We start from the raw sequence: 11,733 nt of genomic DNA on the forward strand, positions 1-11,733 counted from the left end.
TTTTTTTTTTCGGAGAGGTTTTTTTGCTATAGAGTGTGTGCACTCACCAGACAGTGAGAGAGAGAAACAGAGAGACAGAAACCGAGAAATCACCCCCCAGGGGGGATGGCCTCGCCGCAATCCCTTCTCCTCCATTCTCCTCTCGGGATTTTGGGCACACATGTACACGCGCCCGGCGTGAGTTTTAAGCCACCAGGCCCGGGACTCGAACAGCAGTCGACTACGTGGGAGTCCAGCGACATAGCCATTACACTAACTGCTGGTCCCCAATAAAGTCATTCAAAAAAAAAAAAAAGGATGTTTTTTACACAGATAGCATGTCGAAGGAAGCAAATGTGTACGATATTGGAAAAGTGATCCCACAGTGTATCACGTGACTGTTGACTGCAGAAACGATGTCAGTACCAAGGTATTGGGAGATGGCGCATCCGATTATTAGATTTATACTCCTCACTGGAGGAACTCAGCTTTTAAATGTCTTTCTGTGTCACATAAAGGACGGAATGCAACACCAAAGGAGAGAAGACAGCTTGTCACCAAGGCCAGAGGCCAGAGATTCTAAGCAATAAAAGTGAGTCCTGAGACAGTAAAATCTCCCTGGCTGTGCCTGAGTGTTTGGGATCAGGTCATTTGTCCAGGATCCACATGGTGGACTAACATAGAGACGCTTCCTTGAAAGACATGGAAGCAGAGGCTGATCACAGGATGCATGTTATAAACTTCGTAGATCAGCATACATCACTGCTCGGTCAATCATCCAATCCTTCCAGCCTTTATTCAATCTCCAGATATCAAAACATGCCATTTTTGTGATGTTCTGAGTTGAAGAATCTCTCCACCCCTGGAAGATTGGTCACCCATACCAATTAAATCAAAATCTTGATGTCGAGTGTGGACCAAACCAGGTAAGCAGCCTTCTCCCAAATCCTGCTTCAGTGAGGCTTATGTCTGTTGGCGTGCTGCCCATTGAACTCACACACCAAGTTGTCACCAGACCAAAACGTTCTCCTGCTTTGTCGGGATGCCGTGAAGAAGTCACAGGTTTTGTGGTTGTCACAAAACCCACGGCAAATTTAATACCCTATTACCTGTGTCGTCTGCAGGAGGACTTTATTTGGTGACATCACTGGATACAGCTAAAGTTGAAACTGGTGTGACATTTTTGCAGGTGTTGCTTTTGCACAAAAACGTTATTTTACAGAGTTTAGCCACAGAGCAGTGCTTTAGGTCTGGAACGGAACCTCAGGAAATCTAATGAGGTTGAAAAGAAAAGTGAAAGTTAACGGCCACAGCTTTAACAAAGCCTCGTCCTCCCTCAGGCTCTAAAGAGTCAGTAACTGAGTTCAGTAACTGAAAATTAAATTAGAAGAAATGCCATCTCTGCAGCTACAGCTACCTTTAGCATTAATGCTAATATAGAAAGGGGTGGGGGTCGGGAGTTCTGCTCAATAGAGCCATCAGACCATTTTCAGAGCCTGGAAACTGTGGAAATCTGCTCTTACACCGTGTTACGAGCTCCCCGTGGTTTTTATATTTTGCCCTCTCTCTATCCCCCTTTTCCCTCAAAGCCATGTCCTTGTATTTTTCCTTCTTCTTTCCATTTTGCCCCCATTACTCGGTCTTAGTTTCCATTTTTTCTCTCTTCTTTCACTGCCACATTTCTTCCCTCAACTGTCTGTCTGTTTCCCTCGCCTCCCGTATTTACATCTTTACCAGGGTAATTTACCTGTGGTGTCCCCTGTTCAGCATCTGGGAGAAAATGACTAATACTCCCGTGCTAGAAAGCACAAGGCTTTTGACTTTATCTGGTCACATCAAATGAACAGGAACCACTTGCCCAGGATCGTATTATCACGGCAAGTGATAAGAACAAGCAGGAAGGGCTCCTGAGCAGCGACCCAGATTTTTTTTTTTTTTTAAAGGCTTGGGGGGAAGGGGTGGCAAAAAGGAAAAAGAAATGAGACTTTCTCAGACTCCTCCCCATTCTTCAACTAAGCATCTCTAAAAAACAATCAGGGAAGCTTGTCAATTTGGTCAAAAATCAGCAATGCTTTCATATCATAAGATTGGACTGCTCCCCCTTTACTTCTAAACAAATCGCCCAAGACCCTAACTATATTATATAGCTATAAAGAAATAAAGGCTATTTTATCATAATTTGATTATGCTACAAAGCACTCTGCATAGCAATTCGTGGATCTAATTTTAGTTGTAATAATCTCTTGCCCTGTTATGTAAAGGCGAAAAGACTTTCTACAGGCTTCAGATAGAGATAAGCTTAAGATCGAAAGCATGCAAAAGCCATGGTTCAATTACTCTAAAGTGATCTGCATCATATGTTACAGTTCATCTTTCTGCCTTCGCACAAAAGCTCGTAGCTGCCGCAAATTAACCGTCCTTTTGCTAAATGCAACTGACGCCCTCTGAGAGTTTACTGACTCAAATTAAACCCAAGTCCCACCACTACAAAATGATAGGAGGTGTTTTTAAATTTCTCAAAATACTCTCTCCTTTCCTAACTTTCCCCCAATTTTTGTCCTGCCTTTTCAAGAAAAGGCTTCTTGAACATTTACAAGTACGTATTAATTTTCACTTCCAGTTCTTGCGGTCCCATCCATTTTGTGTCAGAACGAAACACCAGGAATGTCCCCTTCCTTGTAATTCTCCACAGCCCACAGAGACACAGGCTCAGGCTACAGAGGGAAAAGCCCAAACCTGGTTCCTAAGCTGGCATAACTGTGACCCAACTTCACATCTTGTAACACAGGTCTCTAGAGCACACTTCACTCATCCTTATTCCCCAGGGCTCTTTGGTTGCATTTGAAACGCAATTTATAGTTATCAAAAGCTACCCCGAGAAGGGGCAGGACCTCAGGGTAGTTGGAGCCACTCACTAGACCCACCTGGCTTCCCTCTCCATGGGCCAATTCCCTTGCATTTGTTGACAGTCTAGTTCTGTTTGCTCCAATAGTCCTTTCCCACACACTGGAGGGCGTAGCTGGAGGCCACTATCAACACTTCTCCTGTCATTTCACTACAGGGGATGGCGTGGCCCTCTGCCTCCAATGCATGTACTCGCTATCCCGGGGGAGGTCTCTCCTAGGCCCTGTGTAAGTTCAGCGTTCTCTCTAGGTGAGCCTTTGCTCCCACACCACTCACCGTAGCCTGGGAATGGCCCTGTAATTTGTGGTCCTCACTATTCTTATTGGAGTGGGATTTCCAGGTAAAAAATATGTGGGGTTTGTATCCAGAAGGTTCAAAATAACATATTTCCCTTCTACATGGGCTATGGGTTTCCCAGTTTACGTGAAGGTCAAAAGAGAAGTCAAACAACAAACAGTTAGATATTGATGCTTAATGCCAAGCAGGTCACTTTCAACCTTTTTCTCTTTAATTAAAAAATTAGTTATTTCCAAAATTGTACCCTTCCATTGAGATTCTATACCTATCCTTGTTCATAGGGGGAAATTATATATAGACATAGGTATCTTAGGATCTTCTCAATACTGACTTATTTGATCAAGATACTAAATATTTCTAGAGAGTAGCAAGGCTGGGCATGATGCCTATTCTTGATCAATTTGAATCAGAAATATTGTATCTAAGTAATACATGAGAAACTACACAAAGGGCCTTCAAAAATTCGTGGGAGGACCCAGCAGATAGCATAGTGGTTACGTCACTGGACTTCCACAAGACTGATTGCAGTTCGAGTCCCAGACCCAGTGGCTTGAAAATCACACTGGATGTGTGTGCCTGCATGCCCAAGACCCCAGAAGGAGAATGGAGGAGAAGGGATTACAGGGTTGCTGTCCCCTCAGAAGGTGATTTCTCACTTTCCCTCTCACTATTTCTGTTTTTCTCTCTCTCTCTGGGAGGCACACATGCTGTATGATAAAAATACCTCTAAAAAACAAGGTTCATGGGAAATGCATATGCGAAAACTATGCATGGATGTCAAAATCTGCTGCATCAGAATAAACTCACACTTTAATTCCATTTTCCATGAACTTTATAGGGTTCCCTGTTTCACAGGTGTATTTTTTTCTCTTTGCTTTGACACCTGTTACCTTTTTAAGATCTCTCTTCACCCAGCCTCCTCTAACCCCTCTGCTCCCACTCCAAGAAGAAGAAGAATATGAAATATCAAACCCTTTGTTAAGCCCTCTGGGTTTTTTTTTTTTAATTATTTGTAAATATTGAAATTACTCACAAACTTCAATGCGCCCAAAGTGGAACTTAAATTTTTTTGGATAAGAGATTCCTATTTTATCACAAATGCAATAGTTTTTCCTGTATCTTCAAAAAATGTTTCATTGTAGATTATAAGCTGTTTTCCCCATAATTACAAACATGTTAGCAATTGCAAATGGTATTGTCAGGTTGGAGAGAATAAGCTTTCATTCAAGTTTCAATTAGGTAACCTACTAGCTATGTGGTAACGGTTAAGTCACTTAATGTTTCTAGGCCCCAGTTTTTCATCTATGATATGCTATAATAAAATATAGAGGTCCTTAGCAAACTTCAAAGTGATATAAAAAAATATGGTAAAAGTAAGGTATTTCATCAGTCAAGATTCCACCAAAAAAACAGAACCAGTATGTATCTTTTTACATGTCTTACATATTTTCATACTTTTAATAAATACTTATAAATATGTACAACTATTAGTATACATGCCTACTATGAACATATATGCATACACACACACATACATCTGCATATGTGTATGCGTAAGTGGATCTATTCTAGGAAATCCTGACTAAGCAGTTATGCGAGGCTACCTGCATGTTAAGTGAAGACCACAAACAGCCTGGAACGCAGCAAGGATGGGCTTGAACCCCACAAGGACAGATTGAAACATGCATCTGTTCCTGTGGTCTATGACGCTGGCAGCAAGGTTATTCTGTAGAGCCTGCAGCCACTTTTCCATGGAGCAGGACACACACACAGCTCAGGAGTAAGTCATGTACGATTAGGGGAAAGGAGAGCGACCGTAGGCCCAGCTGCTGCTTCATTCCAAGGGGTGAACATAGAACTACTTTGCCGTTTTCCTTCTCCTGTGCACCCTGGAGTCTCAGGTCCTCAGTGTTAAGGTGACCAGTGCTGTGGGCCATGAAAGAATTCACAGACTCAGAGACTAAGCAGAGAAAAGGGCTCATTCACTGTCCAAGAGAGTAAAGGAACCAGAGGCAGAGTGGCATTGGCCATGAAGGACAGGGGCTATGGGCTTTTATTGGATTGTAGAGAAAAGGAGGTTATGGTTGAGTAATAAAGGAGGACCTGGGACAGGACATCTGTTGGTCCTTGGCAACATCTGAGTTGTTTCGTTGCTATGTGTAGGTGTCATGGGTGCCCGCTGTAGTCCACCGTGTATTTCATGTGCTGTTAGTTCTGGTGCCAGTCACTGGTGAGTGTAGCAATCTTTCTGTCTAAAGCCAAGAACTTAGAAACTAACAAGAGACAGCCATCTGCAGTGAGAAGGAGTTGTTTTGTTGCTTTGTGTAGGTGTCATGGGTGCCACTGTAGTCCACCGTGTATTTCATGTGCTGTTAGTTCTGGTGCCAGTCACTGGTGAGTGTAGCAATCTTTCTGTCTAAAGCCAAGAACTTAGAAACTAACAAGAGACAGCCATCTGCAGTGAGAAGGACAAGATCCGCCAACTCAGGAAAGAAAAACGGAAAGAGGAGAGGGGGAAATGCATGAGACATCTGGGAGGGAGTAGATGTGCCTAGTACCCTCTACAGAGCTTCTGCCTGACCATGGTAGGACAACTCAGGTTATTCTCCCTTGATTAACTCAAAATCACCTGATATTTTTCCTCCCTCTCAGAGGGCACATGCCCTCACGGGAGAGAAACAGAGAAAGTGAGAGGATGTTTACTCCCCCTGGAACATGGGTATGCTGCAATTCCTTCTCTGTTCCTCCTCTTGAGATTTTGGTCACATAAGTACATATGCGCAGTATGTTCTCAAGCCAGGAGGTCCAGGACTCGAACCATGCTGTGCAGGTTCCAGCTGCCTCAACCACCACGCCACCAGCTGGCTCAGTCACCTGATTTGGGACTTTACATATGAAAAAGCTCTTCCAGCAGCACCTTGGCCAGTGGCCTGCTCCCCAACTCTGGTGGAAAAATCCCCTCTGAAGTCCGCCCAAGCCAAAAGCATACTTGAAGGCAATTCTTTTTTCTTTCTTTTTTTTTTTTTTTTTTTTGAATTTTTTTTATTTTGGCGCTTTTTTTTTTTTTTTTTTTTTTTTTTTTTTTTTTTTGGTGATAGGGCACATGTGCTCGCCAGACAGACAGAGAGAGAGACAGAAAGCGAGAAATCACCCCCCAGGGGGGATGGCCACACCGCAATCCCTTCCCCTCCACTCTCCTCTTGGGATCTTGGGCACGCACGCACACGTGCCCAGCGTGAGTTTTAAGCCACTGGATCTGGGACACGAACCGCAGTCAACTACATGGGAGTTCAGCGACATAGCCATTACACTAACTGCTGGTCCCGGGCAATTCTGAGAAAAGTAGTTCAAGTCAGCAAGACGACATGACACCCAGCCATCTGGTATCAGTAAGAATAATTTCCACACTGAAAGACAAAATAAGCAGCTGATTGTACAAACATCGGCCTCGACCCAGGAGGCACTCGCCATCCTCAGTCCTTCTCTTTCCTCATGCACCTACTCCACCTGCAGGCAGCTCCCCAGCCCCACCCAGTGTCCTGGACAGATGTGGTGCACACTGAGAGACTTGCTCTTCTGCACCCCGTTCCCAGCCCATCCTGAGCTTTACCTCAGTAGAAATGCCATCATTTGGTGTCAACATTGGACATCATATCACCATGTTTTTGCTTTAGTTTTAGACAAAGATACTTTTTTCTTTCTCTTAGAAGTCATCCTAGGCCTTTTTCTACTTTCTTTTTGCCATAGGATATAGAGAGAGACAGAGGGAAAGTGAGAAATCACCCTTCAAGGGAATATAGCCACAATCCCTTCTCCTCTTGGGATTTTTGGGTGCATGCACACACTCGTGCCTGCCATGATTTTCAAGCCTCCAGGTCCAGATTTCAAACCACAGTTGGCTTTCTGGGAGTCCAGTGCCTTAACCACCACACTACCTGCTGGTCCCTTTTTCCTACTTTTTTTATGGTGACTTTCTCCTTTTGATTTGGTTTTGAAGAGCTGTGTTTTTTAATACATTCTCTCTCCGCTGTTTCTTTCTTCTTTCTTCCAAATGATAGGGATGCTACTGATCAAAGCATAGTGTGAATGAGGCTAATTAAGGAATTTGTTATCAATACAGTCACAAAATAAATTTTCTGAATAGGCCTTGGTGCATTTCTTGGTAATTTGCTAGTAATTCTTACTAGCGAGAGAAACTCTTGATACCCAGGATTAATAAGTACCCAGGATCCTGACTAAATAAAAGTTGAATTTATTGTTCCTTGTCTCTCTAGCATTGAGAGTCACTCTCACAAGCTATAACTTCACGCCTTCCCCAGTGACTCCTAATCATGTTCCTAAAGAGACAATAGAGGACACATTTGGTGCCTCGGCATCTGGTTGACCCTCCCACAATCTCCACCATGGTCTTGCTGCTGTTCTCCATGTTGCATTCTTGCATTTTCCACAGTGACTGAGGGTCTGCTACACAGTCCTGTTCTAATACCCTGGGTCTCCATCCTACTATACAAATTTTCTGCTCAATTCTCTGCTTCAACCCTAACACCTACAAAGTTAGAACTGAGATTTGACTCATAGGCCAGCTTGTCCAAAGTTGTCAAGTGTTTCAGAATTGCCAGTCTACTACTTATGGCTGGGTCACCTAGAAGAAGTCTTTATTCCTTCTTCTTGAATCACTTCTCCTTTGTCACAATCATTTACTAGTCCTTATTCCTTCCCTCCCCTAACCCCTATTCCACTCACTTGCTAACACACACACTTCTCATCTGTGGATTAGTCTCACAATAACTGCTCTAAATGCCTCTGAATAGCCATGCCAGCACATCCCTGGGAGCTCACCTTAAGGGTCTCTTTGAGTTCTCAATTCTAGGCTTTACCAAATCAGTCCATTTTACACTCTGAGGGGTGTGTTTGATAATCATGAAGATGTATCTTTTTTCATGCAGATGCAAAGATTGTGCAGAAGCTAAAGTATATCAAGAATAAATTTTACCAACCCAGCCCAATTAAAGGAGCTATGTCCCACATGGCTAACCATGACTCAAATCCTGGCCCCAGCAGCTTAAAAAATACACAGCATGTATGTGTGTGCCATGTCCAAGTGTCCTGACAAGGGGCCAGCAGACAGTGGTTAAGGTGGCTGGTTCCACATGGTCTACTGTGGGATATGAGCCCTTGACCTCCTGACTGGAAAAACACACTAAACAAGTGTGCATGAAGCTCCAAAATCTCAAGAGGAGAATGGAGGAGCATAAACAAGTGTGCATGAAGCTTCAAAATCTCAAGAGGAGAATGGAGGAGCAGAAATTGTGGTATTGCTATCTCCTTTCTCTCTTTCTCTCTCTCTCCCTCTCTCTCTCTCTCTCTCTCAGGAGTGCATGTGCCCTATAGTAGAACTTAAAAAAAAAATTCCTGGTACAATGGAGAAACAGGAGAAAGGCTTGGAGAGTGGCCATACCCCTGACCATGCCCCACTGGGGAGTACTTCCTGTTTTCTTCCTCTTTGTTTCTTTTTCTTTCTCTGGAGAATGCACATACCCTCTGGCAAATAAAAGATGAAAAAAAGAAATTTCACCCAAATATTAATGCATGTTGAGAAAATCATTAGATACAGAGTTCATGAAGACCTTAATGGCAACCATAGGTCTTAATTCAAATAGTTTATAGTTTGTATAGGAAAGCTCTTCCATCCTTCCTTCCTTCCTTCCTTCCTTCCTTCCTTCCTTCCTTCCTTTTTCTTCTTCATGATTTGTAAACATCCAGTTTTGAGCTAGCAATTGTGCCAAGCACAGGGAATACAAGATCAGTTTATATTTCTATAATATACATGAACAAACACATGTTACTAGCATTTTGAGGTTTTACTTCCCAGAGAATGAGACAAATGAAAAACAAATAATTACAGTTGTGATGAGATCCCACTGAAATGAAAATGCTCAGTTTTTCCTAGAAATGTGGGTCAGAGGTATTTTAAGGAAATGAACTTGTGTTGAATCTTGGGGAATGATTAGAATGAATTGAGCAGACAGATAAGGGGAGAGAGGACCTTTCTAAGTAAGTGAATAGAAAAGTAGATTCATAAAGAAGAATGAGTTACATTTAGGGAACTGCAATTAGTTTATATCTCTGGTGTCTAGGATTAGTTCAGCAGCTGTAAGCAAGGACTCTAAAAAGGTAAGCAGGTCTGAACTCATAAAGTTTAAGTCATGTTATGAAGTCAATACATTATCCCACAAGTGATAGAGAATTTCTGGAGGGTTTTATGCAATGAAGTGACATGAATACATTTTTGTTTAAAGAAAGCCATACAGAAGAGGAGAACAGGAATAGTTTTAAAATTTCTGAAAAAAGTTTTTTTGGAAAAACGAAGTGGTTGGTTGCAAAGAAAATAGAAAGGACGTTATAACAGACATAGAGATGTATACATATCCCAGAACCCTTTTTGAAGGTTCTGACATTTCTGTCCATTGTGGGACAGTTGGAAGCCATTTTAGTTCCCAAAATCCTCATGTGGTTGGCTGAAGCTATTGGGCCTGCAACTCAACTTTCCTGTCTGCCAATCTTGCTTCCTTCCCCTCTCCTCCATAGATGTTGATTCTCTAGCCCTGAAAACTAAACATATAACAGAGAAGAAATCAAGAGAGGCTAAAAGTGACTAAGCTTAGAGGCCTGTTAGATGTGAAACTGAGATAGATGAAAGAATCTCAGAGGACACCAAGAGTTCAGGCTGGTGTTGGGTGGCATGTGTTGCAGCAAACCCAAATGGCTTATAACCAAAAAATGTATTTTGAGGATAAAATAATGGTTTTGTTCAAAGTTCCCATGAGACATTTTGGTAAAAATATTCAATACATATCTGGTTGGAGAAGCATGGACAAGAGTTGGGCTAGAGAGAAAAATTCTAATGCCCTTAGGGTATAAATAGTAGCCACAGGTTTAGAAAAGTGTAAGAAAAAAGAGTGTGGAGAGTCTGATTAAAAAATTAAGGAAGATGAATTTCTAAAAGACACTGGAATCCTTCACTCATTTCAGAGACAGGTTCAGTTTTCAAAAACCATGTAACTGAAGGACCAGAGTGACTCCATTTTTACCGGGCGACTCCATTTTGTTAAATCCACCTTACTGAGAATCAGTGCCATTTCAAGGAGGCGAGCTGATCACACAGGAGAAGGTCATAAGACCAACATCACACCAGGGCTAACCAATGAAAAAAAACGAAGAAAATACCAGAGACCTGAAGTAACTTTCTTGCCCAACTTAACAGTCTGACAACCAATCAGTAAAAGACAACTATGCTTCTTGTAATCTACAGCCAATGTATAGCCACCTGAGTGCATTCCTCAGCACCCCTCGACCTCCCCACTAACAGCCAAATAAAAATCCAGCCCAACTAACACCAGGGGCTCTCGACTCTGATCTGTTGTATCAGTGATGATTCAGAGTCCTGGCTCGAGCTCAAATTAAAATGACCCTTGTGTGCTTGCATTGGAATCGGCTCCTTGGTGGTCTTTCGGGAATTTCATGACTGGGGCATAACATAATGGTGGCTGGTCATTTGTATCTTGGTAACATTCTTTTCTTTCTTTCTTTTTTTATTTTGGTAACATTCTTTTCTTATTTGGCATGAACATCTTTACCAGAATGTAATGCTACTGAAAGAAGGAACTTATTTTGTTCATCTTTCTAGCCAAAGCTCACTTGAAGGAAAGGCTCAGTACTGAACAAGATATGGTACAAATCCAAATGGATCAAGTCAGTGTGTGACATCCCAGTTGTGGGTTGGGGTCTTCAATGCTCTCTCAACTTCAGGTGTTTATTCTAAAGACTTCTAGCCTCATACAGCACCCATTTTGCTGCCTAATCTGTTTTAGTATTTTAATGTCAAAATATCAGGTATGGAAGAATTTTTGTTGTATGGAAGAATTTTGTGTTAAATTTCTGTTATGTCCAACGACTACCTTTGTTTTCTGCTGGCTTTTTAGAAAGTCTGTTTTTCATTTTATATGTGGCTTCTAGTTCAAAGTCATCAGCATAGAGTCCCAAATGACTCTCTCAATGACTTTTAAGGATCCTTAGAGCCAGAAGAACCTCTCAGAGGATCAGAAGCACGGTCTAATACCAGCTTACAGATTCCTTATTACATCCTTACGCATGAATAAAACAAGTTCCACCTATTATGCAGCTATTTTCTCTTCACTGGCGACTGAGAACTGATCTAAAAGGAAAAAAAAAAAAGTCACACGAACCTAACACCCACCTTACATAATATTCTCTCTGCAGCTGAATTAGTCAAGGCATAGCAACTATGCCATACTCTTGACTAGAACACCCTTGCAATTCCAGGACTATACAGTGGGCAAACTATGAATGTAGTCAATCCACAACATCCCTGACAAATACTGTGCCAGAAAATTCAATGTCTAGACTAGTTGTTTCCGTCAGGAGATTAACTGGCTTATCTTAACCCCAAGGGCAACCTCTGGCTCACATCCAGGAAGTCAGCAGTTTTCAGGTTAGCCCCTGACAGATCAAGCCATCATCCACTTACCTAAT

The sequence above is a fragment of the Tupaia chinensis genome, unplaced genomic scaffold, assembly GCF_000334495.1.
Source record: "Tupaia chinensis unplaced genomic scaffold, TupChi_1.0 Scaffold145147_1, whole genome shotgun sequence".
Taxonomy (NCBI): Eukaryota; Metazoa; Chordata; class Mammalia; order Scandentia; family Tupaiidae; genus Tupaia; species Tupaia belangeri.